This window comes from Lissotriton vulgaris, chromosome 1_1, assembly GCF_964263255.1.
Source record: "Lissotriton vulgaris chromosome 1_1, aLisVul1.2, whole genome shotgun sequence".
Taxonomy (NCBI): domain Eukaryota; kingdom Metazoa; phylum Chordata; class Amphibia; order Caudata; family Salamandridae; genus Lissotriton; species Lissotriton vulgaris.
The window spans coordinates 182,909,859-182,937,048 of NC_141685.1; the positions used below are offsets into that span (position 1 = coordinate 182,909,859).

The following is a 27,190-nucleotide window of genomic DNA, read 5'->3' on the forward strand; positions in this document are numbered from 1 at the left end:
TCCTTCAATTGTCGCTTTGACACATGATCTATGCATCATTGTCACTGATCTGGTGTTTAAATCTCCATGGTATTTACCTCTGTTTTCTTTGCTAACTGGCACATTGTGGATTTGAAAAACTGCAAACTGCAAATAAATTATTTAAAAGAATAAATAAGCTGCCAAGTTTAATTGCAAAACTGACCGAAATACTCATATATTCTTTAAAATACTGATATATTCATTGAAATACAGATATATATTCATTGAAATACAGATATATATTCATTAAAATACCGATATATTAATTGAAATACAGACTGTCACTTCCATTTGTCACCTTTCTGTAAATACTCTTAAGTCCTTTACATCAGTGTTTTGAAGATGCTCATCTGAAGTGAAGCTATAAATACTTTTTTACAGCAGCCAAGTGTGAGGCCCTGTACTTGAACTGTCTGACCCTTAAAAACATTCACGTCTGTGACATCTGAAATCCCAGGTCTTTACAGGCATAAATGCTTGTTTGTGTGAAATGTATTCACTGCTGGAGCCTGGAGGCGGCGGTTCCGTCAGCGGCCACCAGAGGGCGGTCCACGCCTGCTGATGAAACCCACTGATCTGCACACTGTATGAAAGGGAGAAGGGTTTCCTCTTCCGGGTCAGCGGTGGCAGAGACAGCAGCAGCAGCGGTGGTGACATCAATTCCAGCCTCTCCTGGTGTGCCTGCTTCAGAGGAGGAAGGAGCCCTGTCTGGTGGGCAGTTACCGCCATCTTCAGACCCACACAGACCCCAGGAGGAGGAGAGAGCCTGGACAGGTTTCTGCTCAGGTAGGAGAGCTGTTTACTCACTTGGCTGCAATTTATTAATCCAAGGATTAGATCCCCCCCCCCCCCCCCACCCCCCTGGCATTCATGGTGAGGTCAGGAGAGATCAGCTCTAACTGCTGCTGAGCCTGAGTGGGGAGAGTAGGAGGTGAGGCCTGTCCAGGGGTGCAGTGGAGGAGAGGCCTGTCCAGGGGTGCAGAGGAGGAGAGGCCTGTCCAGGGGTGCAGAAGAGGTGAGGCCTGTCCAGAGATGGAGAGGAGGTGAGGCCTGTCCAGAGGTGCTGAAGAGGTGAGGCCTGTCCAGGGGTGCAGAGGAGGTGAGGCCTGTCCAGGGGTGCAGAGGAGGAGAGGCCTGTCCAGGGGAGCAGAGGAGGTGAGACCTGTCCAGGGGTATAGAGGAGGTGAGGCCTGTCCAGGGGTGCAGAGGAGGAGAGGCCTGTCCAGGGGTGCAGAGGAGGAGAGGCCTGTCCAGGGGTGCAGAGGAGGTGAGGCCTGTCCAGGGGTGCAGAGGAGGTGAGACCTGTCCAGGGGTATAGAGGAGGTGAGGCCTGACCAGGGGTGCAGAGGAGGAGAGGTCTGTCCAGAGGTGCAGAGGAGGTGAGGCCTGTCCAGAGGTGCAGAGGAGGTGAGGCCTGTCCAGGGGTGCAGAGGAGGAGAGGCCTGTCCAGGGGTGTAGAGGAGGTGAGGCCTGTCCAGAGGTGCAGAGGAGGAGAGACCTGTCCACGGGTGCAGAGGAGGTGAGGCCCGTCCAGTGGTGCAGAGGAGGAGACCCCTGTCCAGGGGTACAGAGGAGGAGAGGTCTGTCCAGGGGTGCAGGGGATGTGAAGCCTGTCCAGGGGTGCAGAGGAGGTGAGACCCGTCCTGAGGGGTGCAGGGAGATGCCTGTCCAGGGGGAGCAGAGGAGGCGAGGCCTGTCCAGGGTGCAGAGGAAGTGAAGCATGTCCTGTCCATGGGGTTAAGTGCAGGTGAGGCCTGTCCAGGAGTGCAGAGGAGGTGGTACTGTAGTGTAGTTCCTATTATCTCCATAGGCATCTGCGCATTGGAATAACATCAACAACAAAAGACCAGTAACTGAGGTTACCAAGGATCCCCTGCTGACAACATTAGACTTAAGGGGTTTTGCCAGCTAGCTCAGAGGTCACTAGAAACTTTCTCGAATGTAGGATGAGGTATTATAGTGCCTACTTAGACAAGAAGAGATTTAGCTTCTGACAACCATACAACATGACAACTTGTATCTCCATGAGTTAGGAGTAAATCTCCAGAGTCGTAAAAAACAATAGAATCGGTTTTACTCACTTAAACATGCATTCTTAGTTTCACTCGAAAGTGTAGAGAAAGAGAGACGGGGCGTTTTCAATAAAAGGTGTTATTTATTGAACAGTCTGTTTTCTCACACAGGAGAAGTGAATTGCAATGATAGCAACACTTGTTATAAAATATAGTGCATACAGTAAAAAGAGTATTATAAAGTAATACTGCAATAGAAATCTAACAAAAAATAGCTAAGCTAACTCAACTGATGTAATCTACCTTATGCCTACCCCGTGTTCCTAACTTAAGTTGTGAACGGGAAAAGATAAGTGAGAACCTCAGTTAAGTTAAATAATTTCTCTGCCAGATTATTCTAAAAACCAAGAATCATTCTCTGCGGCTAATCAGCTCCATACCTTGTTTCAGAATGTGAGAGGACTGGAATCTCTGAACTCGATATCCCGGCAGACGGCTGTTTCAAGCAGGGAACACTGGAGCTGGATTTTCTCGGCTGGAGAAAAAGGCAGCTTCTCTCTCAGTGCGTCAAGTAGGAGGGTCGGCTGGGTTCAGGTCTCGCATCTGCTGGGCTTGGGACGAGGTCAGTCAATCAGCTCCAGAGAACCACTGCGTGTTTGACTGGATCAATGTGGCTGCTTTTATACTAGCTAGGTGACTGATTTGACGCACAAGGTTGGACATATGGACGTCACTAGGTGCATGAAGTGCGCAATGCTGTCCAGGGGTTCGGGACAAATTAAACATGAAGTGCATAATGCTCTCCAGGGCTTTGGGACAAATCAATACTGGAGGATTAGGAGTTTCCCCTGAGGCTACCGTATGTTCGTCATGTCCCAGAGCCGGTTTGTATTCTCTAGGGGCCATGTAGTCAGAGTTTTGTTCCTTCTCTTGGGTGATCTCCCTCTTTGTTTAAATTGTTTCTCCCTGGGTGTAATCTTTTTATTACTTTCCCATCTATTTTTAGGAGTATTTGAAGTATTTTTTACAAACGACTTCTATGTGCTATCTGGTAGTTGGGGTTTCAGTGGTTTCCCACCCAAACTATCTCTACCCAGTTCTTCATAGCATTTTTCCATTATTCTGGCTAGTTCAGAGGGCTGGTCTTCCTCATCTATTTCTCTTAACCTATGGCGGATTGCTACAGATGCTGCTTCACCCCTTACATTAGCTAATAATATAGCTGATACCTGTTTAAAATTTTTCAGTAACTTCATACCTAAATTTAAGGCTGGTTCTGGGCCATATTCATTCTGAATCTGTTTCAGAATGTCTGGTATTACCGCCATAGACGGAACACCGTGTGTTTTTGTATAGATTGAAGCAAAGACTGTACCCCAAGTGTTGCAGTCTTCCACATTTGGTGCAATTCCCATTGGTAGACAAATGGTCAGAATTCTGTGTTTTTAATGAGGTGTACTATCAGCAAAAACTGCCTCTATTGGAGTGATTTTTTTGTACTAGCCAAAATGGTATTTGTTCCTGTTTGGTAGGTAACTTTCCAATTACTGACTGAATTTTTTGTGGTGTAATTTTATTTGTAGTCCCCTGATGAGGGGTCTGTTGTGGGAGTCCTATTGTCGGGTGGACCGTCAAAGTCCTCATGACATATTGGACTAATTGTCTGTGAATTTTAACTAGTTCTTCTAGCTGGGTAATCACCTCTTCTTTAGACATTTGCCTTACGTCAGGATGAGGTGTGTAGCCGGCTAAAACTGACCAAGTTGCTCCCGGTCTCCCTAGTGGACCGGGCCTTGTTATGTGTTCACAGTGTTGTAGGGCGCCTTTAAACCAAAGCTCGTGCTGTTGGTAAGTTAGTGGAATCTCAATTTCCTCATGGGGAACGTGTTCCGTTGGAATATCACCTGGTTCATAGTAGTGAAACTCTTTTGTTATTTGATTTACTTCTGGGAATCTTATCCAGGAATAGAATACCTCTGTCTGCCGATATTCGTGTGCCTCCACTACAAATACGACTGTCCCACCTTTCGGTGTTACACCGTTGTTTATTAATTTGTAAGTCAAAATTTTCCTTATATTTATTGACTTCCGCATTCGTTTGTAAAATGCTATCATCAGCTTCTATTAACCTTCTAGCAAGATCTCTCGTGTTGGTATTTTCTTCGTCCGACTGCATTTCTTATTCAGAGTAGGATTCAAGGGAACAGAGATTAGGTGCACAATATTTTGGAACACTGTATCCTTCAACGCTGAATAAACCAAGAGCGTCCCTGCAGGAGTTTTTTCGTCCTACTCGACTCTGGCGGATATTGCCCTCTTACCCACTCCAGACGTCTATGGAGTATTATGGATAATATAAGGGGTTGAGTGAAAAAGCATGAGCGAGTAACCCTATTTCTAGCATTAGATTATCGCCTTCCTTGGAAGGGTTTAATGAGTTGGCGAAGCCGCCACCTCCTCTCCACAGTTGGGTGGCAGAAGTCCGGGCATACGAAGTATGTTATTGACCCCCTGGATCTTTTTGCTTCCGGCCTGGCCTTCTCAGCAATTGCCTGTCTTAAGAGCAAGTTGCCGAAATAGACTAAAACAGCCCTTGGATACCCCCCAGGTTTGACAATTCAGGGAGAGAGTCACGAAGAAGTTGTATTACTAAGGGGCGGGCGTCTGCCCCTTCAATTTCCTCAGGGATACCTAGCACGCGTAGAGTATTCCTACGTAATCGATTTTCCATGTCCTCCAGCTTCCACCTCACATCTGATAGTTTAGCCTCATGTGCGTCAATCTGTTCGTGATTTTCAGCCGTCTCTGACTCATTAGAGACAATTCTAGACTCTAAATCTGTTATTGGATCACTAAATGTCCCAACTTTTCTTAAGAGTTTGCGCACCACCCCTTGAGCCTTACGGAGAGCAGCTTGGGCCTTGCGCCCATCATGAGATGTCTCCTCTCTGTGCGCCGCTATAGCTTGAAGTACAGTTTCCATTGTAGGTGAGGTTGAGCTTTGGTATGTTGGGGAGTCCGAATGTTGTGTTATATTTACAAAGCTTGGCGGTGTTAATGATGCTGTGAGGTGATTTGATGGCGTGTAGTCCCAAGCTAGCTCTGCTGTATCCTGATGGCTCTTTCTGCGTTTTAGGACAGTTTTTTGGCCTGCTCTATGCCCTTTTGCACTCATTTTGTCATCACTTAAATCACTCAGAGGAGATCCTGTGTCATCAGACCACCCAAGTTCGTCCGAGAATGAGAAAAAAACGCTCGGATCTTTATCTCTGTCCTGGTCGAAATCGATACATTTTTTGTTAATTTTAGCTGCCATAGAACTCATTGGCTCCGTCTGGGGCACTTCTAATTGAATTGTGCTGTCAGGCATTTTGCGATCATCTGTATGCACCTGAGTATCTATAGGGATAATGTCATCGATGGCTATGTGGAGGGGAGTAGTAATTTGTTCAGCCAAGTCCGCAGGAGTTCCACCCCCTTGTACCTCCACACCCCCTATCACATTCATGCTTGCTTCAACCCCAGCTGCTGTATCATTATGTGTAGGGCTTACTGTGTTAGCGTCAGTTGTCCCCGTTATCACAGTTATCCCAGGGACGTCCTCGTCGCTGCTTTGCTGGTTACTCTGCTCATCCACTGCCTTCGCCCCCTTTGCGGCTGCTGGTGTCTGTTGAGTTCCCGGCTGACTCCTCCCACCTTGACCCAGAAGGATTTTCGCCGGCGTCTTGCGGAGGAGGTCAACGACAGAGGGGGCAGTCAGACTTCCCTTCCGCGTAGAAGTTACACCCTGCTTCGGTGTCTTAGCTGGAATGTTTTCGGTAGCTCCTGAGGCAGGCTCTGGAACACCGCCTGCTTGCCTCACAGGCTCAGCACCGTCCCGGACTGCCAGTCTTGCCGCCCTTACTTTAGCAGCCGCCGCATTCTTTGGTGCCATGACGCTTTCACTGACAGCCACGGCACCCCTCCGCTCCAGAGCTCCGACAAGGTACGTCTGACCAGCGGTTCTCTGAGACTTGTGGCTGCCGCTGCACAGGTATCGGATCACTACGAGACCAATTAGGGATCCCAGCGTTGCAACTTGACTCCTGATCGGCACTTTTGTGTCGTCTATGATCAGGTTTTCCAGAATCTCCATTGCTCTGTTATGGGGTTATTGCATTAGTGTATACTCAAAAGTTCGGTATAACTTCAGCGGTGGATTTGGAATTACTTCTCAATTTCATTTTAACCATTTATGCTGCAGAATCCGCATATTTTCTTAGACCTCAGCACTCGTCTGTGCGCACTGCAGTCTCACACGACTTCCCAGTTGGGAAATCCAGTGATCACTCTCCTCCAGTTCTTAGGAATTCCCACCACACAATTCTTGGGGAGAAATTAGACCTAGGTCTACCAAATGCGGATGCAACTTTTCATTTGTGCAATTACTCAAAATGTGTTCCTTCATGAACAAATTATAAAGTCCAGTAAAATCATGCACATTGTGTCCAATTAACCAACCATCCACTGTCTTTACTGAGTAGTCTATCCAGGATTAGGTCTGGGTTTTGTGAGCCCCCCTGAACCTAATTCTATACACCTCAGTAGTGAGTCCAAAGCCCTCAATCAGAGTTTTCTTCATGAGGTCATAGGACCCTGCTTCTGGCCCAGAAAGGGCCAGAAGTCTGTCTCTGCAATTACCAGAGAACAGTTCCCAGAGACCTCTCCACTGGTTTTGGGTTTGGCAAACATACCAATCTTGAGAGAGATCGCTATGCAGTGAATATAAGTCAGTTCGAAGAAACAGAGAGAGGGATATGAGGGTGGAGGCCTGGGAAGGCCTCGATCAGGCGGCTAGGACATGCAATAGCAGAGATTTTTAGAAAGTAATAAACACTCCCTATTTCAAAAATACTGAGGATCCGACACTGTAGGTGAAGAAGCATGGGTGGCACACTGTGAATTTATATTCACCTCAAACACTGCTCCTGTGGTGCCCTCTAGTGACACAGATACTAAATTGCAGGTTTCTTTTTCACTCTCAGAATTCAGAAGAGGGTTGGCGGCCTGTGGTTGCTGGGAAAACCCCAGGACCTGATGGGGTGCCGATAGATCTTTTTCAGGAAAACCAGGATTTGTGGGCTCTGCTGCTAACAAATGTTTTTAACAGCATAGTTATAGATGGGCCTCCACCTTCCTGGAAGCATATTGTAATTATTCTGACATACAAAAAAGGGGACTGGGGAAGCCCAAAGAACTATAGGCCTATCTCCTTATTGGACACAACTGCCAAACTTAATGGTTGGTTCCTTTTATTCAGGCTGGAAGAGTGGACCCAAGAAACATCTTAATGCAGGTGCAGTATGCCTTCCAGAGGGAAAAAGCCACTACAGACCAATGTCTAAACCTGTCACTATGTATAGACAAATATACCAGATCAAAAGACGGGAAAATCTACATGGCTTTTATAGACGTATCAGCTGCATTGACTGCGTGAGCCATCAGAAACTTTGGTATTTATTGGAGGAGATGGGGATTGATCCACTTATAATTAACTTTATCCGCCAACTATATGTAAATGCCACTGCATGTGTACTGTATGGCAAAAATGGGAAATGAACCCGCCCCTTTAAGATCGCGAGAGGAGTTAAGCTGGGATGTGTCCTCGCCCCGTTTCTTTTTTTTCCAGAAATACAAACAGGGTTGAGGCAGCCCTCTCGGACTCATCCCCGGACGTGCCCGTGTTTGACACCAACCCACTACCAATGTTGGCTTACGCCGATGATGCAGTGTTAATTGCAGGCTCATCCCCGGACGTGCCCGTTTTTGACACCCACCCACTACCAATGTTAGCTTACGCCGATGATGCAGTGTTAATTGCAGGCTCATCCCCGGACGTGCCCGTGTTTGACACCCACCCACTACCAATGTTAGCTTACGCCGATGATGCAGTGTTAATTGCAGGCTCATCCCCGGACGTGCCCGTGTTTGACACCCACCCACTACCAATGTTAGCTTATGCCGAGGATGCAGTGTTAATTGTAGGCTCATCCCCGGACGTGCCCGTGTTTGACACCCACCCACTACCAATGTTAGCTTACGCCGATGATGCAGTGTTAATTGCAGGCTCATCCCCGGACGTGCCCGTGTTTGACACCCACCCACTACCAATGTTAGCTTATGCCGAGGATGCAGTGTTCATAGCAGGCTCATCCCCGGACGTGCCCGTGTTTGACACCAACCCACTACCAATGTTAGCTTACGCCGATGATGCAGTGTTAATTGCAGGCTCATCCCCGGACGTGCCCGTGTTTGACACCAACCCCCTACCAATGTTAGCTTATGCCGAGGATGCAGTGTTAATTGCAGGCTCATCTCCGGACGTGCCCGTGCTTGACACCAACCCCCTACCAATGTTAGCTTACGCCGAGGATGCAGTGTTAATTGCAGGCTCATCCCCGGACGTGCCCGTGTTTGACACCAACCCCCTACCAATGTTAGCTTACGCCGATGATGCAGTGTTAATAGCAGGCTCATCCCCGGACGTGCCCGTGTTTGACAACCACCCCCTACCAATGTTAGCTTACGCCGATGATGCAGTGTTAATAGCAGGCTCATCCCCGGACGTGCCCGTGTTTGACACCCACCCCCTACCAATGTTAGCTTACGCCGATGATGCAGTGTTAATAGCAGGCTCATCCCCGGACGTGCCCGTGCTTGACACCCACCCCCTACCAATGTTAGCTTACGCCGAGGATGCAGTGTTAATTGCAGGCTCATCCCTGGACGTGCCCGTGTTTGACACCAACCCACTACCAATGTTAGCTTACGCCGATGATGCAGTGTTCATTGCAAGAACGGGGGAAGCTCTCCAATGGCTCATAACAACATATGCATCATTCATGGCTTCGCTGGACCTTAAAGTAAATGATACAAAATCTTCTGTCATTATAGCAGGGTCTGGCAAAGCTGATAAATCCCCACACTTCCATATGGATTGCCAGAAAACAGAAGTGGTAGAGTCCTTCCCATACCTGGGAGTCTTATTTGATAAAAATCAAACTTGGGAGAACCTGGTATCGGCAAGAGCACTAGGAATGGAAAGATGTCTGAACGCTATTAAGGCCTTCTCCAAAAGTTAGACGCTAGCCCCCTTGACCCAATTAAAACATTTCTCAGGCAAAATGAAGGCAATAGCCACATAAGGGGCAGGAGTCTGGGGTATGGTGCCTACCGGCTGTCTCCAAAAACTTGAAGATCATTTGTAAGTCCCTAGTGTCCCTACCATCCACTTATTCAAATGATATCTTACATATAGAATTGGGGTTACCTTATATGTTACATACCATTAGACTAGCACCAATTTAATACAAAACATATTTAAAGATTGTTTAAAATTAGACCATTACAATAAGATCAGATGGCTGAGTTATGTGGAATCAGAATTAATGGCAATTTGGTTGTGAGAATTATTTAAGGATTAAACGGCATGCAGGAAGATTTCAAAACAGAAATTAATTGAGATTTTTATGCGGAGGGCTCATTATCTTCGCAGGGAAAGGAATTACAGAAAAAAGACAGTCCTTGCATATCATCTGATTTGCCCCGGGCCAGAGGGAGGATATTCCTATCTAGCATGAACCACTACGTGCTGGATAGGAACTACTGAGATTTTGTCTGACTCTCCTCCCCTTGATGTTAGGTTATACGGAGAGAAGATTCAAACACTCAGATTAATGCTGTGTCCCTGCGTCAACCATTCCCCCCAATCTGACCTGCACCTAGTCTTGTTTTGTGGGTTTTATAGGACAGGAAGAGAAGACTTTATCCTTCCGATTTTAAGGCGCCCCAATTTTAAACCATGCCAGGTGGCACGTTACTTCTTTAAATCTCTGCCTGATCCCGTTGTCTGTTTTTCGGTAGCCACCTGTTTGTGGGCCTTGCTGAAAAGGAGAAAGGCGCGAGGTTGGTTTTAACTAACAATTATATGCAGAAATGAGTAATTTGATGTAAACTGACTGGATTCGGTCTATGAGGCACATGATGCACTTTATGAGATAAAATGTCTTGTAAAATTATTTGATGTTCTTTTTAAATAATTCTACTTGCTCTAGGATTTTAACTTGTTATGAACTGGGGCTGGTTGTTGATCACTGATTTAAATTGTGCTTTTATGATCTGTATTTAAGAGATTGAATAAAGATTTTATTGATTGATTTTTTAAATGTGAGGCTCAGAGTCTCACGCCTCTGTGCTCCCTCTCCCTGCTGCTTAGAGCTGCTGCAGCAGTGTCCCTGTCATGGCAGTGAGGCGCTCATGGTAATCCAAGGCCCCGGAGCAGTGTCTGTCCTCAGCGCATGCGCAGCTGTTAATGCAAGTCCATCTTTAACCCGCGCTCCGATGCGGGAAGCAGTGTCTGTCTTCAGCGCATGCACAACTGTTAATACAAGGCCCTCTTTAACCCGCGCTCCGATGCGGGAAGCAGTGTCTGTCTTCAGCGCATGCACAGCTGTTAATACAAGGGCCTCTTTAACTCGCACTCCATGGCGGAAGGAAGTGTCTGTCCCCAGCGCATGCGCAGCTGTTAATGCAAGGCCCTCTTTAACCCGCGCTCCTGTGCGGGAAGCAGTGTCTGTCTTCAGCGCATGCGCGGCTGTTAATATAAGGCGCTCTTTAACCCGCGCTCCGTGGCGGGAGGAAGTGTCTGTCCCCTGCGCATGCGCAGCTGTTAACCCTTCAAGACCTCTTTAACCCGCGCTATTAGTTCAGTCCTGGTGTTTTCTGCTTTTCTGAATGGAAGACAGTGTGGACGGTCCCAGTTGCGTCCCCTCTCGGTTGGACTCTGTAGGCCGCGCTTCCCTGCGTGCCGCTCAATGACACACTCTTACAGTTTTATGTGCTTCGCTATTGTCAGCGTATGCGCGGCCATAACGAGCATACATCCTGCGCATGCGCAGCTACAGATCATCAAAGCGGCTCTTGTCCCGCGCGCAGTTTGTTGTCACGGGTGTGTCCCCTCCAACCAGGCCGACACTGTCCCCCCTTCTGCCGGGCCACTCCCCTCTCGAACCCACAAGAGAGGTAAGGGGAGACAAGGCCTCGAGGCAGCAGTGGAAGCGGTGGAAGAGCATTAACGTATGAGACCTACAAGGGTGTGGTGTCTGTGGGGGCGGGGCCTGTGGCAATGGGGCGGGGTCTGTGAGTTGGGGGCAGGGCCTGTGGGAGTGGTCAGAACAATACACCTACACAGCCTGGAGGCATTGACTGTTTTGTGTTCCTCACTGGAGACTAGTTTGTCCTTACGCTTCAACTGTGGAATGTGTTTTTTGGGAACCCTAATCGCTCCAACTTTAGTTTGTATCATGTAATTTTTGGCGGATTTATACTCTGTAAATATGTTACCATAATATCTAATCCTATATACTTCGCTCTATTGTGAAGCGCTCTGACACCGCTGGGTAAAGTATGCGCTATAAAAAAATGCCTAAATAAATCCAATGTCCTGCTACCAGGCTGTTGGAGGCTCGTCGTGGCCTTGGGGCTCCCAGTCACACGTCCTCTGGTCTGTAGACTAAAGACTATTGCACCTTGCAACTCAGAACTGGCAATTCCTCAAGCTCCGGCGGGCTGCTTTTGGAGGCTTCAGGCATGATTCTGAATGCCGCCATAGTCGCCGAATCTCAAGTTGCACATTTTTACCTTTCTCCTCGGCCACTGCAACCACAAACTTTACCCACTTGCTGCCCGCATCTATAAAATATGTTTTTGACACAAGTGTGTCCACATGAGCATCTTTTATTTGGCTGATCTGGGGTTTGCAGCAAATATTTTTTTTTAACCCTTTGCGTGCGTGCGTCGGCCAACGGCTGTCGCAAACACTACCTCAGGAGTGCTGCGCACGTCCGTTGGCCGACACAGCCCCGCCCGCACATTCGAACGCCCACACCGCAGAGGAATTGCAGCCGCAGTAAACAGGTTAAAGCCATGCTCTTGTATTTACAATCAACAGAAGCTTGTGCAGTGAAGGCTGGTGCTGTTCCTGACATCCCATTCATTTTGTGGTAGTGCCTGGACCAGTCTCCAGCGCATTCCTTGCTCCCAAATGGTGCTTCTCAGGCCCTAGACTCTTGCTGTGGTTCAGTGGGCTCCTAAATCAAGCTTTTGAACTCTTCATGAGTGCAAATAAACCCATTTGAACCCTAACCCACTGCTTGCACAGAACTTCAGCACGAGCCCCTGCCGCCTATCTCCTTGCACGGAAAGCATCAATCGATCTGGAAGACCAACAACGTAATCCTCCAGCCCGACATTCTGCGACACCTGGCCTGCTCTTTGTGCCATGTCCACCACCGCCATCAACTCTCTCCTTACTCCCTGCGACCCTCTCCAATGCGAACGGGGCTCTTGGCTCAAAACTTGAGAAGGTAAACCTTCAGCTGAACTAATCTAGGGCTCTATCTAATTCGCGCTCCATCGTGATCAGCGTGAACTTTTGACTTTAACCTGGTCCAGCATGACCAGATTGCCTCGGTTGGCACTTTATGTTTTTAGGTGCTGTATAGAAGTTTATATTTTAAAATTCATATCTCCGGTTATACTGATTGGATTTTTGTCTTTTGGGTTTCGATTTGTTGATGAAACTGAGCTCTATTGTTCTAACCTGGTGTTGATTTTGTGTGCTGTTTACGCTGTTTTACTGTTTGAAGTGTTGCACAAATATTTACACATTGCCTGTAAATTAAGCCTAACTGCTCCGTACCAAGCTACCAGGGGGTTGACCACAGTTTGATTTGGGGTTTGCGTGTGCCTTATCCTGACTAGGATTGTCAAATTCTGAAAATGAGCATACAGTTATAACTAGATTCTTTCATCAATTATACTCAAGCATGTAATTAAACCTCATTTCCTTTGCAAACTAAACAAAATATTATAAGATCCACCAAATCATAAAATACAGCGCAGAGTCTTGTGATTTCTTTTTTTCAATGTATTCTTTATTTGTACTCAAATGCATCAGCCCAGCCAACGCGTTTCGTCCAACATGGACTTCATCAGGGTTGGAATAGTCTTTTATAGGAGCTCAGCAAGGTGCTATTTCTGTAATCAGATGTAGTATAGATATATAGGCAATCACCGTATCAATCATGATTGATTTAATTCCTTCGATCCATATTGAAATAGTTTTATTGAAAAACACCAAGTCGCTTATTCTTATTAAGAGATGCAATGTCAATAAGCTGGTAATCACCATCGCATCCAGTCAGATAAAATCATGATAGGATTATTGCCTTTGATAAGTCCTAGCATGTAGTCTCGTTGGTTATGCAAAGCCATCTATCCGATCTGATGGACAGACGGTCTTGCATGCAACGGTGTTTGGCTATATATCTATCCTACATCTGATTACAGAAATTGCACCTTGGTGAGCTTCCTTGCACCTGCTTCACTAATGATTGCTGCTCCTGTGTGGGCATAGGGTAGGCTTCAGTGAGCTCTTACCCCTTATTTTTTTTTAAACTTTATTTTGCATTTATGTATGAGTAAAAAAGTACACTAGGACAAGTAAAATCCTTTACAAGTACAGGTAGACATAGTACACACTGTTAAGGGCTCAATCAATGCCGCAGAATGATCACATGTTACATAAAGCAAGTCCCTCGGCTGCTAACATATTTTCTGTTACAATCGTTCTTGACTCTGATTCACATAAACAGTGTTTACAATCATGGCATGGGAATACATCAACTGTACGAACGTCAAAAAAGGAGTTTAGTATCCGGTGTAGTTGATTATTGACATGTATCTCGGGACAGTCTAACCCACCCCTGTTGGGACTATGCCCTGTTCTTTCCAGGTAGGGGGGGTCTTGCCGCTGCGCCTCTAGGTATGTTCTGAAAGTTCCCCAGATATCTCTGGGCCTGGAGGTGGGGGGGACCGTTATTGCGTATAGGTCGCTGTGTGTGGAACAGGACGCCATGCTCTTCAGCCATCCCTTCACTGAGGGTGCTGTTCTGCCACCCCAATGAATGGATACCTTCCTTTTGGCCAGAAGTAAGCTGATGACAACAAACCTGCAAATTGCTGGTGGGAAATGCTTTACATATCCCAACCGGGCAATCTCGGGCAAGGGGGTCATCGGTACCTTAACCAAGCCACTCACTATCTTATGTATTCCTACCCAGTATGAGTGTTTGCGTGGACAGGTCCAGGCGAGGTGGGCGAAGTCTGCATTTGGAGCGTTGCATCTTGCACAATGGTGCGGTCTGGCAGGGTCTATCCTGTGGAGTCTGGAGGGCGTAATTTATATCCTACAAAGAAACTTAAAGTGTATTAGTTTGTGTCGGCTATTAAGGGAGACATTTTTCGTAACTGCACAGCAGGCAGCTCACTGTTCTTCTGTGATCGGATTACCCAAGTCGGTCTCCCAGGCAGTGCGTACTCTGCCTACGATTGCAGCGCATGCCTTATAGAGCTGTGATATTAGATGTACCCCTCTCTCGCTGCTAATCACTGTCGTGAGTGGGGGGAAGGAAGGAGGTTCCAGAGGGTAGTCCGGTAAAATAGCTCGCAGGGCAGAACAGATTCATAGAAGGACTTATCTGTTCATGAATGTGGCACCAGGGAACAAGGACTCATCATCAGGATCAAGAATATGTCCATCTGGAAATAGATCGCCTATCTTAGCAATGTCAAATTTAGCGCATGTCTTCTGTATGAGCTTTTTGCTAGTTATAGGTATCCATTTAGGGGTCGGGAGTGGGAGATCAGAAGAATAAAGCAATGGTGTGTGTGTTATGCAACACAATTTCTCACATGCCCAACTAGTGGTCGATGCTCGTTGGATATCTTTGGGGAAATCCTTCGGTAATATCGCTGCTAAAGTGTCCGGCAGGACTAAGTCAGACTCTGGTCGGAGGTATGGAATTCTGGCATCAGGGTGGTACCATGTCTATGCAAAACTGCACTGTGCAGCTAAATAGTCCAGTTGTAAATCAGGGACCCCAAACCCACCTCTATCGCAGGGGAGTGTCAAAACCCGCCAGTTTACCATGGCGTTTCCGCCACCCCATACTAATCTTATTAAGTGTGATCGAAGGGTCGAAAAGAATTTATTCATGAGAGGGATCGGGATGTTTTGAAATAGATATAAAAATTTAGGAAGCACAACCATCTTAATGAGGGAAACTCGTCCAGCCATGGATAGTGGGAGCTTTAGCCATTTCTCTGTTTAAATCTCTAATTTGGAAATAGCTGTCCGTAATTACGGCGGATGATCTGCTCTGTTTCTAAGTGTATATGTATGGCCAGGTATTTAACCAAGTCAGTATTCCATTTCAGGGGGAATTCCAAGTCCCACTTGTCTGTGCTGGCAGTGAGTGGGAAAATTTCAGATTTGTTCCAATTGATTCCCATTCCGGAATGTCTGCCAAAGCGCAGAATTTCCCGGATAAGGGGATCCAAATTAGTCTGGGGGTTGCGTACATATAAAATCGTGTCATCTGCATACAATGATACTAACAATGGGCCGGTGGTTAAGTGTAAACACCTATGAAGGTGTTTTTCTTGGAAGTGCCGTATTGGTGGGTCCGTTGCTAAAATGAACAACAGAGGCGACAACGGCCAGCCGTGTCTCGTGCCACGTGAAAGTGAGAAGGGAGCCGTCAATGTACCATTTAGTTGGAGTCGGGCCAGCAGTTGACTGTATAGCAGGGCAGTCGTGACAATGAAACCAAACGGCATCCCCATGCGATCCATGATGGATAAAATAAAAGGCCATTCAGGGGAGTCAAATGCCTTTTCTGTATCAAATAGGAGTGCCGCAGAAGGGATTTTCGGGTTAATTCTATGCAGAGTGTTAAATAATGTGCGTAGATTGAAGGCTGTCGAGCGATTGGTTATGAAACCAGACTGGGCCGGGGAAATGATAGATTCAATTAAGAGAGACAGGCGACATGCCAGAGCCTTTGCCATTATCTTGTATTCTAAGTTTAAGAGTGATAACGGTCGATAGGAACCACATAGCAGGGGGTCCTTGCCAGGTTTGGGGAGAAGAATGATGACTGCCTCAAGCAGGGTGGGAGGTAATATCTACCTCTCCAGGGCTTCTGCATATACTTTAAGGAGATGGGGAATCAATAAATCTTTATAGGCCTTATAAAAATCCACTGTGAAACCGTCAAGCCCCGGGACCGAGGAACTCTTCAGGGCAGAGATGCCTCATCAATGCTCTCCTCAGAGATAGGCTCACAGAGAAAGTCCTGCATAAACTTCTCGAGATAAACTAAAGCGACCTCGGACAAATAACTCTTCTGCTGCGCCCTGTCTTGACCCAATCTAGTGGTGTATAAATATTTTAAAATAGGACATAAATTTCCCCTGGATATCCAGTGGGTCAGTGATCTGCTGTCCCGACGAAGTTCTCAACTCGGGGATGTATGCCTTACAATATGGACGTCTAATCATCTGTGCTAGGACTCGTCCCGGCCGCTGGCCTTCGCCGTATTTCCTGGCATTGTAGTATTTCCCCATAAAAAGGATCTCCCTCTCACCGTTTTCTTTGAATTCTGTGAGCAGGGACAAACTTCGCTTGTCTATTTTGGGACCTGTCACCTGGCGTTGTTCAGAGTCTAACGGCCCTAGGTCCTTTTCCAGGCGGGCTAACTTACTGCACAAATCCCGTACTACACCGGCATTTTTGGATATACACACACCCCTCATGTATGCTTTAAAACCCTCCCATAACATTGCCACAGTGTCTACTGAACCAGTGTTAATGATGAAGTAGTCCTCTATCGCTTCTCGTTATTCCTGTCTAAAAACTTCATCATCTAATGCGCGGATGGGGAAACGCGGGACCTTCAATATTAATAATACCGGGGAGTGATCCAAATATGTGCGAGGAAGCGTCCAGATCACATGACACCAGCTGATAAGTTCTGGGGATGCCAGCCAATAGTCGAGCCTCGTCCATGTGGTATGACTGCCAGTGTAGTGAGTATAGTCAGTGCTATGCGGGTTTTGCGTACAACCTATGTCAATTAAGGAGAATTGATCGCAAAGCGAGCTCAATGCCTTTCGTGCTCACGGTTTGGGATCTAGTGCTCTCGAAGTGGTGTCAAGTGACTGGTCCTGGACTATATTAAAATCACCCCCCAGTAAAAGGGGAACTGGGCCTAGCTGCGCCAGTTTAGAGAGTAGGGTATAATAAAGGCCAGGGAGTCGCTATTGGGGGCCATACACACAGACCAATGCCACCCTGTGACCCATTAACGTGCCCAGGACAATGATATACCTGCCTTCACTGTCACGTATTACAGAATGCAAATGGAAGGGGAGTCATTTATGTATAAGAATGGCAGTTCCTCTTGCGAAGTTGTTGTAGTTGGCAAAATATCGATGTGTTCCCCAATTTGCGGCAAAGTGGGCCTGATCACTAGGAGGTAGATGAGTTTCCTGTAAGAAAGCTACATCTACCCTGTGACGTAGTAAATACTTTGTTATCTGCCTTTTCTTGTGAGTGTTGTTCAGGCCGCGGACGTTCCATGTCACCAAAACCACCTCTGAGGGTACAGAATTACGCCCTACCTGAGCCATGGTGGTGGTAAAAATGAGTGCTTAATGAAATCAACCGTGCTTACTTACCAGTTACATCCAAGTGTGTACCTAAGAACATCTCAGTGTAGCTAAACAATGTCCCAGCCTCACCCCCCACCAAGCCTCCCCATCCTACCAGAGAGGCAAAAACATTACTATCCAAAAACAGTGCAGTACTAATAGTTCCTCTGCATCGCTGAAAAACAACCATAAATAGTACTTACTAAATTCACACAACAATTATAAGGTGAACACCATTAGTGGTGGTGGCAGCAGCCCTACAGCTACGTGGCAATAAAAAATGATACTATAAAGTGATTGAATGAAATCCCAACTTAATAAAGTCTCCATGTAAAGGAAGGCCATATTAACAGTTTAGCCTTGCCCAGATCCTGAGAATAGTTCCATGCTGGCGTCTGAACCACTCTGCGGAGGAGGAAGTCTTTTGTCCTCAGCTGGGCGTTTGGTGTTAAGTTTGTAAGTGTGACAGAACTCCTGCACCTCCGTAGGATTGTCAAAGACACAGGCTCTCCCATTGATCTTAACACGTAACCGAGCTGGATAGAGCAGTCCTAGATTTCTGAGTGTTGCCTTAACTCCAGTGTATTTCCGCCTGGCCTCCTGTACCATGATTGTAAAGTCTGGGTATAGGGACAGCTTGGAGCCCTGCCATACCGTTTCGTCCCGTTCTCGTGCCAGGCGCAGTGCCGTGTCTCGATCCCTACAGTTCATGACACGGGCAGTGATGGGTCTGGGCGGGCATCCAGGATTGGGCCTTGGACCTAGTGATCTATGAGCGCGTCCTATCACAAAGCCCATAGTGAAGACTTCTCTACAAAACAAGTCTATCAGGATTGTTTCTACCAAGGTGTCCATGCGACCAGTGGCTGTCGATTCCGGAACACCCAAAATGTGCACGTTATTTTGGCGACTGCGCACCTCTAATTCCTCTTTCTTGATCGCGACGTCTTTGAGGTAACGTTTCATTCGGCCGAGCCTTTTCAAGGATTGCGCCGTTCCATCTCCTAGATCTGATGTATGCGATTCCACCAGGTCGAGTTTTCTGTCGTGAACTTGGATCGTCGATCCCAGATCCGCTGTGTGCTTATCTAGGTCATCAAAGCGTACATCTAGGGCTCTGAACCCCGCTCTCATCTCTTGTAGCAGGGAACCTAATTGGTTGGTATCACCCTCTGGTGTTGTGTCTTTCTGGCCACCTTCCGCCATGTTGTCAGGGGCTTCTTGGACTACTTCGGTGACCTTTTCGAAGGGGAGAAGGCGCTGTTTGGGGTCTTTGCTTCCCATACCGCAGTTCCACCCGCCAAGTATTAATTAAGCCCAGGTGCAAGTAACTGGCGAAGAGAGATTAGGCAAGCAGAACTAATCAGCAAGGAATGGGCATCCAACCCGTGTTTGTATTTTCCTGGCAACAGGGGAGGTTTTGGGTATTTCACTATTGTCTCCCATAATGGAGCTTGTGGCGCAGCAGTGTTCAAGGCACAGTACTTCCACGAAGCAGGTTGTTTGAAGACAAGGCAATGTGCAGTGAGCAGTTAATGTTTCAAGTTTGCTGCAGCATAAATTGGTGGCTGGGGCGGAGACACTGCTGAGGTTTGGATTCAGTTGTTCGCTCCGGGAGCAGCGCAGACACTCCAGGAAGCGTTACAACAATGGAGCCCTGCGGGAGAAGAGAGGGAGAATAGCGCAGGCTGTGGCCGAGCGAGTGCATATGCGGGGAGGAGATCCCAAAGGGCACTTTGGAAATGCTGTACCAGGTGTCGACGGGGGAGCGATCATAGGCACCGTCCCTGTGTGCCCCTGCGATCAGCGCAGACATAAGAGTGCCGCGCTCAGACCGCCGTAGGTCAAACGGACCTCCCGCCAGAACCGAGCGCTGCTTTGCCCAGATTGTGGCCGATCAACAATCCGGCCCGTGGCCCGGTGACTCGTAGCACCCCAGCTGCTGGCTCAGTCCCTCCGCAGCCTCACCGGGAGTCTCCTCATATCGTCGATGCCGCCATCTTGAAAGTCGTCCGTCCGCCTGGAGTCGCCGATTTATGCCGTTCTGGTGGTTTTCTCGCAGCACCGCAGGGAGACTTTTAATCAGGATCCCTTCCGCTGCATTATGGCGTGTTTTCCCTGCCCGGTAGCCTCGCTGGATAGCGGGACATCACGTTGTTGCAACGACTGCTGGCGGAGCTTCAAAGCCGAGCGACCATCTTGGTATCTGGCTTGGCCATGCCCCCAGCTCTTACCTCTTCTTCAGCCCTGGTGCCACTGTGCCTGCTGCGCTAATACTAGATGTGAATACATTCTCTGTCCTAGGAGCATTTTGCTCTTTGACCCCTAACTTTCAGTGCCCTGAGAGTTGGCTGCACTGGCCTGTTTACATTTATGTGCCCACATGTGACTCCGTCTGCCCTCATATGAACCATACATTAGATAAGACCCTTTCAACTCTGCGACCCGGAAGGGCCTCTTTGAAACCTGATATGCAGAGAATATATATAAGAAAACAAAGCAAGAGAGAAAATGGGGATATAAAAAAGAGTGAATGTTGTAGAAAACAGAACGAGAAACAGCAAAGGAGAAACAAAGGTTATGAAGTGCGTGTGTGATTAGGGTGACCAGGTGACCCGGATTTACCAGGACAACCCCGGTTGTTTGAAATTTCAAGAAATTTGTCTTGTGTCCCTGTTTTCATAGAGGGCTAACTGAAAGAGGCACATTTTTATGTATTCAAAAGGAGGACTGGCTTGTTTCTGTTATCAGAAAGCAATTTAATTAGCAGGTATGAAACAGTGTTTAAAATGGCATTTTATTTATTTCCTTGGCATTTCGATGATGATAAGCACTGTCATCCCATACCCCTCAGTTGATGTAAAATAGTCGTCCTTCTTTTAGACTTTTTAAAATATACAGTTTTTTTGTTGTTTTCATAATCTGGTAGTCTTATGTGTGACCAAAATAGCAAAAGAGATATAAGATAGACTAAGAGAGTGTGAAAACTAAGTGAGAAATAGCATGAGAGAATGAAATAGGGTAAGAACCAGAGCAAAAGAGAAACACATTAACATGAAAGTGACTGCAAAATCAAGGGAATTATAGAATAGAGTGAAAAAGTCAAAGGTTAGCATTTAGAATTTGTGAGATGATGGATATCAGCCAGAGATTGTCAGATATGATGTCCCCCTTATTCAGAGTGCTTAAAGGTGCCGACACTGCAAGTAGGGTGGAGAGTGAGAAAGATGAGAATGGAGAGCAAGAGGAAACCCAAAGGTATCCGAGAACAGAGTGAAAAAGAAGAAAGACAGAGGGTGATGCAGACAATGGATGAAAAGAAGAGCAAATAAGGAAAAAATAAAGAGAGAGATAAAATGAGACAAAGATGAGATGAGTGATGAACAGCGGGATAAAAAGAGCAGCAGAGCTAGCAGAAGAGAACAAGATCAAGAGAGTGAACATACAACAGACAGTGTGACATAAAAAGTAAAAGCAAGAAAAAAAAGTGAGAAAAAAACAATATTGAAAGAAAAAAAGGCTGTTGAAAAAGAGGAAGAGAGTTAAAAGAAAATAGTGAGATAATACGGGAAAAAGAAAGTGAGAAGCTAGAAAGAAAAAGTAAGAGATAAATTAAGAGCATGAAGGACCACTAGAGTGAGGGAATGAGAGGCTGAAAAGGATAGAAGAGGGACCACATTCGTGAGAGACATGTAAGGAGAGAAAGTAAAGTGGACTGAGAAGAAAAGCTGCAGAGAATGAATTTGTGATGTTAAAGGTTTTTTTCTCATAAATGGACGTACTTTTCATAAATACTATAACCAGGCGCAGGTAGCAATGTCTTTTGCACGGAGATTTACTAATGAAAATCAAAACAATTACACCACTTGTAGGTGGTGGGAATAAAGAAAAATCAGCAATATTGATCCATTAAAAAAATTCAGGATAAACAGTTTTGAAGTTAACTCACAATAGAATGGTACATCGACTTTCAGTGCCAACTAGTTCTCACAAGGAAATACTATCTGTAGACTGCTGTTTTAGGGAAAAAGTATGCCACAGAGTAATCGCAGGCACATCTGTGAATTATTAATAGTCCAGTAATCATGATCTATACAAGACTTTGATTGCCAATGTGCTGCACTCCAAAGAGTAGGCAGTCGAAGCAGTTACAAATGGAGGCTGCAAAGATTGAGAGAGAGAGAATTTACTAACTAGCCTATGGCTTAACAGGAAGATCCTATTATAAATTGATATCTTTGAGCGGAGAGGTAAGGGCTGAGGAGCACCTTGGGTGTCAGTGAGTACCCGTAAGTGGATAGGATCACTCATCAGTGAGGCAGTAAAGCCAGAGTCTCAGAAAATGCAGACCACTGCCACCTGGGGATCTAGGTTCGAGTCTCGGTAACAACGCCAAAATCTCCTGTGATTCTGGGCAAATCACTTAATTTCCCCGTGCCTATAATGAATGTGTGTCTGTCCTCCTGTAACGTAACTGGTGCTATGTAAAGCGCTCTGATACCCGATTCGGTTTGGGTCTAGTTCGCGCTATATAAAACTCTGCAAAAAAAAAATAATCACATGTGAGTTTTAATTGCGACAGTGCCCTGTCCCTCCGGGCCAACTAGCCCTCCTGTTACCTCCAGTAAGCCCCATACAGCTGGATTGCTGAGAGTGTTCAAAGGCTACGCTACCTTTTTACACCATTCTGCAAACGCGACTCCTGGCGCACTGCTGCTCAGGGGATGAAGTTAACTTTAGTCCTGAGGGCACAACAGGACCTCATTGCCCCATCAGCAATGCGCCACAAGGCGCGTTTGCAAAGTGGTGTAAAAAAGGCATGGCCTCGGACCACCCCTCAGCAATCTCACTGTGTGGTGCTTGCTGGAGGTACCTGGTGGGCTAGTTGGCCCCTAAAGACCCATAAGATGCGCGGGGACTTCCTCCCCCAACCCAAAACGTGCCAGAAGGCGTGTTTTCAAGTGGTACAGGGAGGGGGCGGGCCTACGGTGAGATCCAGCTTCGGTTTTCTTTTTCGTTTTTTAGGAGGGGGCTGTGTGGCCCGCCTTCTCTTAACATTTTTTGAGCCCTAGGGATCCCATCTCCCAGGGCCTGAGCATTTAAAAAAAAACAGGAAGCGGGCCGTGTGGCCCGCTTCCCTGGGCCACTATTGGCCCCAGCGACCCCATCCCCCGGGGCCCAGCCTTGTTTTATTTATTTATTTGCAGGGACGGGATTCCCATGCCCCTGGGTCACTTCTGACCCCGGGGACCCAATCCCCCAGGACCTGGCCTTGTGGTAAAACATTTTGTCGGTAGGGGGGCAGCGTGGCCTCACTCCCCTGGGCCACCTCTAGCCCCCGGGGACCACATCCCCCAGGGCTGCCCTTCCATGAAAAAAAAATCAATAAACTAAAGGGGAGGGGGCTTTGTGGCCCTCCTCCCGTGCCATTTGTGGCTCCAGGGACCCCATCCCCGGGGGCCGACCTTCAATTTAGGGGGAGCCTCAATGCCCCAACGGTCCCTGCCAGCTCCTCGCCTCCTGCGGGAGCCATAATTGCTTTTGGGCAAGGGGAGCTGCTAACATGCAGCTCCCCTTGCCCAAAAGCAATTCTGCTTTGCTTCTTGGAAGCGAGAGCAGGTTTCCTGCTCTCGCTTCCAAGAGGCAAAGCAGAGTTTGCTATGGCATGGCGGGAGACATTGCAGCTGGCCCTAGGGGGTAATAGTTCCCAGGCCATCAAGGGCTCTGGAATGGGAGCTGCGCGGCCCCCCTCCCAACGAGTACAAAGCCCCTAGGAGGTGGTGGTCCCGGGGCCCAGGGTGTCACGAATTCACCCACCTGTACTCCGGTTTGTTCCTTCCTTGATGCTGCTATTACCCAACTCCCTCTGAACTCCACCAGAGAGGCAAGGATAGGATTCACTTGCCGTCCTGATCGAACCCCGGTGGAGGGGGGAATAGGGACGAGAGAAAAGAGAAGACACACTGGATTCTTGTAGACCGACTTGACAATTCAGTCGTGTAGAATGTCTCTCGAGAAAGGCAAAGTGTTACTGGGCTTCAGTTTTCAGCTCGTGTATAATCTGATAAATATACCCGATTCATCTGAACACCCTAAATCACTTCTTTAGGTCAAACATCTGCTTTGGAACTCTTAATTGGGTATACCTGAATTACCCTTGACCTTTTCTCAAAAGGATTCTTGAAACTAAAAGAAAGAATAAACAAAAAAAACACTACAGGTGCACTAATAATCTGTGATTGCTTAAATTATCTCAAGAGTTACTGATTTCCTTTACAATATTTGCTCCGTAATTTCACATTAAATATATATAAATAATAACAACAATCGAGCTCTCTGTTTCCTTTCAGTCTTCTAATCAGACTCAAGGTATTTACACAAATGTCCGTTTTACTTTAACATTTTATTTATTTTATTTATTTACAGACTTGTAACGCGCTAGGAACTCGACTCCCTGAGGAGTATCTCCGCGCCTTTGGCAGCATCTGTGAACAAAAAGCCCTAACCAGTGTATAACAAATGCCTTAACAGAGCTAGTAGTTGAACAAAAAAGTTTTTAATTTTTTTCCTAAAAGGAAAATGTTCTTTACAAACTCTGATGTCATAGGGAAGATCATTCCAGAGCTTTGGCCCAGCTACTGACAGAGCCCTTCCCCCTTGTCTAGATTTCCAGAACCTGGGGACACATAGCAATTGTTGCTCTCCAGATCTCAGAGACCTCAAGGGGGTATAGGGAATACACTTTTTGGACAGGTAGTCGGGACCTTTGCCAATAAGGCATTTGTGAATGGTGCAGCATGTTTTGAACAACACCCTCTGTTTTACAGTAAGCCAGCCAATGTCCTTAAAGTCCTTGGATTGTTTCAGGAAGAGTTTCAAAACGTTCTCTTAATTTATAGAAGGTCAAGAGGTCTGCCACAGTTTTCATACAGTTTAAATTCTTACTGGTATGTGTTCAAGCATGCTAACGCTTTACCATTCAGAGCGAGGTGTTGCTTGGCATCCCTTTGTTGATTCTCTTTTCTTTTCTCTTTTGCAGGAAATCGGAAACAGTGCCGGGAGAGGATTTGGAGCCGGAAATTCAGAAACAGGAAGGAACGTCTGAAATGTGCTCTGGGGAGCAAGAACACAGCCGAAGACACTGAGTGAAGACAGGGAAGGAAGCAGGGTGGAGCGCTAAAGAGCTTCGGATGATCTGCCACCAAGGTCCGGAGTCAGGTGAGTGTTTTTCTTTCAAATGAGTATGTACTTGACTTAATATACCGTCGACTTTGACCAGCTTTGCATATTGATATTTAAATTATGATGAATTTCTGCCAGGTTTCATTTGCTTGCCACTTAATGTATTTTCGGGCAAAGTAATCTTTTATAACTATTTTCTATAATGTTCACCGCACTAAAAGCATTTATTACTGACAGTTTGGTGGTAATTTACATTCTACATTGTAAAAAAAACAGTATTCACAACCATTGTACTAATGCGATCCCCGGTGTACACGCTGACAGATTATATATTTATTGCTCCATTACGTATCCTTTGATGTTGGGAAGGAAGACTTGTGTCAACAAATTTTTTCATACTTCCGTTTCAAATTGGTTAGACACGCTCTAGTAGCTCCAGGGAGTCTCCCATTTCCGGAACTACGCTCCAGTGCGCATGTGCACGGCCATAATTTCACATTTAAGCCGAGTCCCTCAGTCTCATCGTTGATCTCGACCAACGCCGAAGAACTTCCCGCGTACTGACATACACGTCAGGTAAGAGTGCATTTCCCCGTTTGGATTCCGAGGCTATGTAACAGAGTACAATTACTGGTGACAGTAGCAACTGGAGTCTTACTCATGGCCCCCTTTGTTTTCTTAATACCTACAGGAGATCGTGTGCCTGTCAGACCCGACGGCATTGACGGACCTACTCCTATTTTGACTGCTCGTAGTCCCCGACAAAATACCAGGGACCTCGCGCCAAGTTGCTACTTTACTGGTGAGACTTGGTGTTAGTTATATTCAACCGACCTTGCCACCAGAGCACCATTTTGCCTTCTTTTTATTTACGCTTGCCTCACCTTCTCTTGAACCCCTACAGTTTGCAGCTCGTAGTCCCCGACAAAATACCTGGGACCACGCGCCAAGTTTACATATTACCGGTGAGATTTGTTGCTATGTGTAGTTAGCCGGCCACGCCTTCTGCGTTTACATCGGCCTGATTTCTTACTCGACTCTTTCCTCTTTCTTTAATCCCTACAGCTCAAAGCCATACACATCGCTACAGGTATGGGCACACGAGTCATTTCCTTTTCTTTTTCCACCCCTTACTAATTTACAGCTACTCTCGGGGATCGCATTATAGAATCTGTAGAGCCGCATCCGGATTTTTGTACTGAGCACATTGTTTCTTGGCATTAGCTACCTTTTTACTTATACGCATTGAACTTGACAGTTGCCGTTTGTTTTGATGTGAAGTGTATTTAACCGTGCATGCACTGTACCGTGACGGAGTTCTACCTTAAGTGCCTCCTTTTCCGCCCTTGTAGATTGTTGATGATGACTTTTCATTCACACTGTTCGGTGCGCGCGTTGCAGATTTCGCGTGTCATCGTATAAATGGTAATAATTGTAATATGATCACTGTGTACCATCATTGCCTTCTAACAACCTTTCGGGGATAATGTCCTAAATTGTGCGATGTTGACCTGTTCGACATAGACGTTCGTGTGCCGTTTTTTAATGTCAGATGTACTAAGTTATGTCACGCCACCACCAGCATGGTCACACGCCGGCTAGCCCACGTTATGACTTAGACTACCTAAATCATTGCATCGCACAAACGTATAAACCTACGTGGTTCTTTATAATTATCACCTGTTTAACGGTCACTTGAGGCCCTTGGGTCTCTCGGGAAGCTACACAAACATGTAGGCAATATTTATTTCTCTCCAGGTACTCGGTAAAATAGGGTCTGATCCTTTTACCCTGAACAGTCCTTCACTACACCACTCTCACCATGGACTGGATGCTCTTCATTCACAACGTTACAGGCGATCCACATGGTTTTAATGTGGAGGTCACACGTATTCCCCCTCGTTATTTTGCACATCCCTTTGTGTTATCCCGCACCTTTTCCCACAGTAATGTCTGTACTTTGGTGCACATTCTCACATATGTAGACACTTTCATGCGGAGGTCCAGATTATCACACACGGGCCACTTTACTTCATTTTTTTTCCCCCCTTTCTTTTTCGTTCACAGTGCTGCTTGGTTGTTGTAGTGCCCCTACATACCAAAACTTGTATATTGATTTGTAATTATTTTCCTATTGTTGTATATCCTTCACTGCCCTGATGAGTCACAGGTCATCCTGTTGACGAAACACGTGCCGGCTGATGTTCTATTTTGAAAAACAAAACAAGATGAATTATATGAACTAAAATATATTACCTTCTAAAGAACCCTGGTGTCTCCTTTGTTTGTTGTCACTTACTTTTTAAGACCAACCAGTGTGTTTTTTGTACATTTGACGTGTGCACAGTACTTGCTTAATCAGGTGAGTGTTTAGGCACGAA

General features: G+C 46.5%; 1 long non-coding RNA gene across 1 annotated transcript in view; it reads left to right on the plus strand.

Annotated features, from left to right (window-relative positions):
- Positions 1-646: 646 nt before the first annotated feature.
- LOC147738093 (uncharacterized) overlaps positions 647-27,190 on the plus strand; it is a 93,108-nt gene continuing 66,564 nt past the window's right edge. The window contains exons 1-2 of the long non-coding RNA XR_015299429.1: positions 647-807; positions 24,667-24,845. This is a non-coding gene — a long non-coding RNA (uncharacterized LOC147738093). The remainder of the gene's footprint in view (positions 808-24,666; positions 24,846-27,190) is intronic.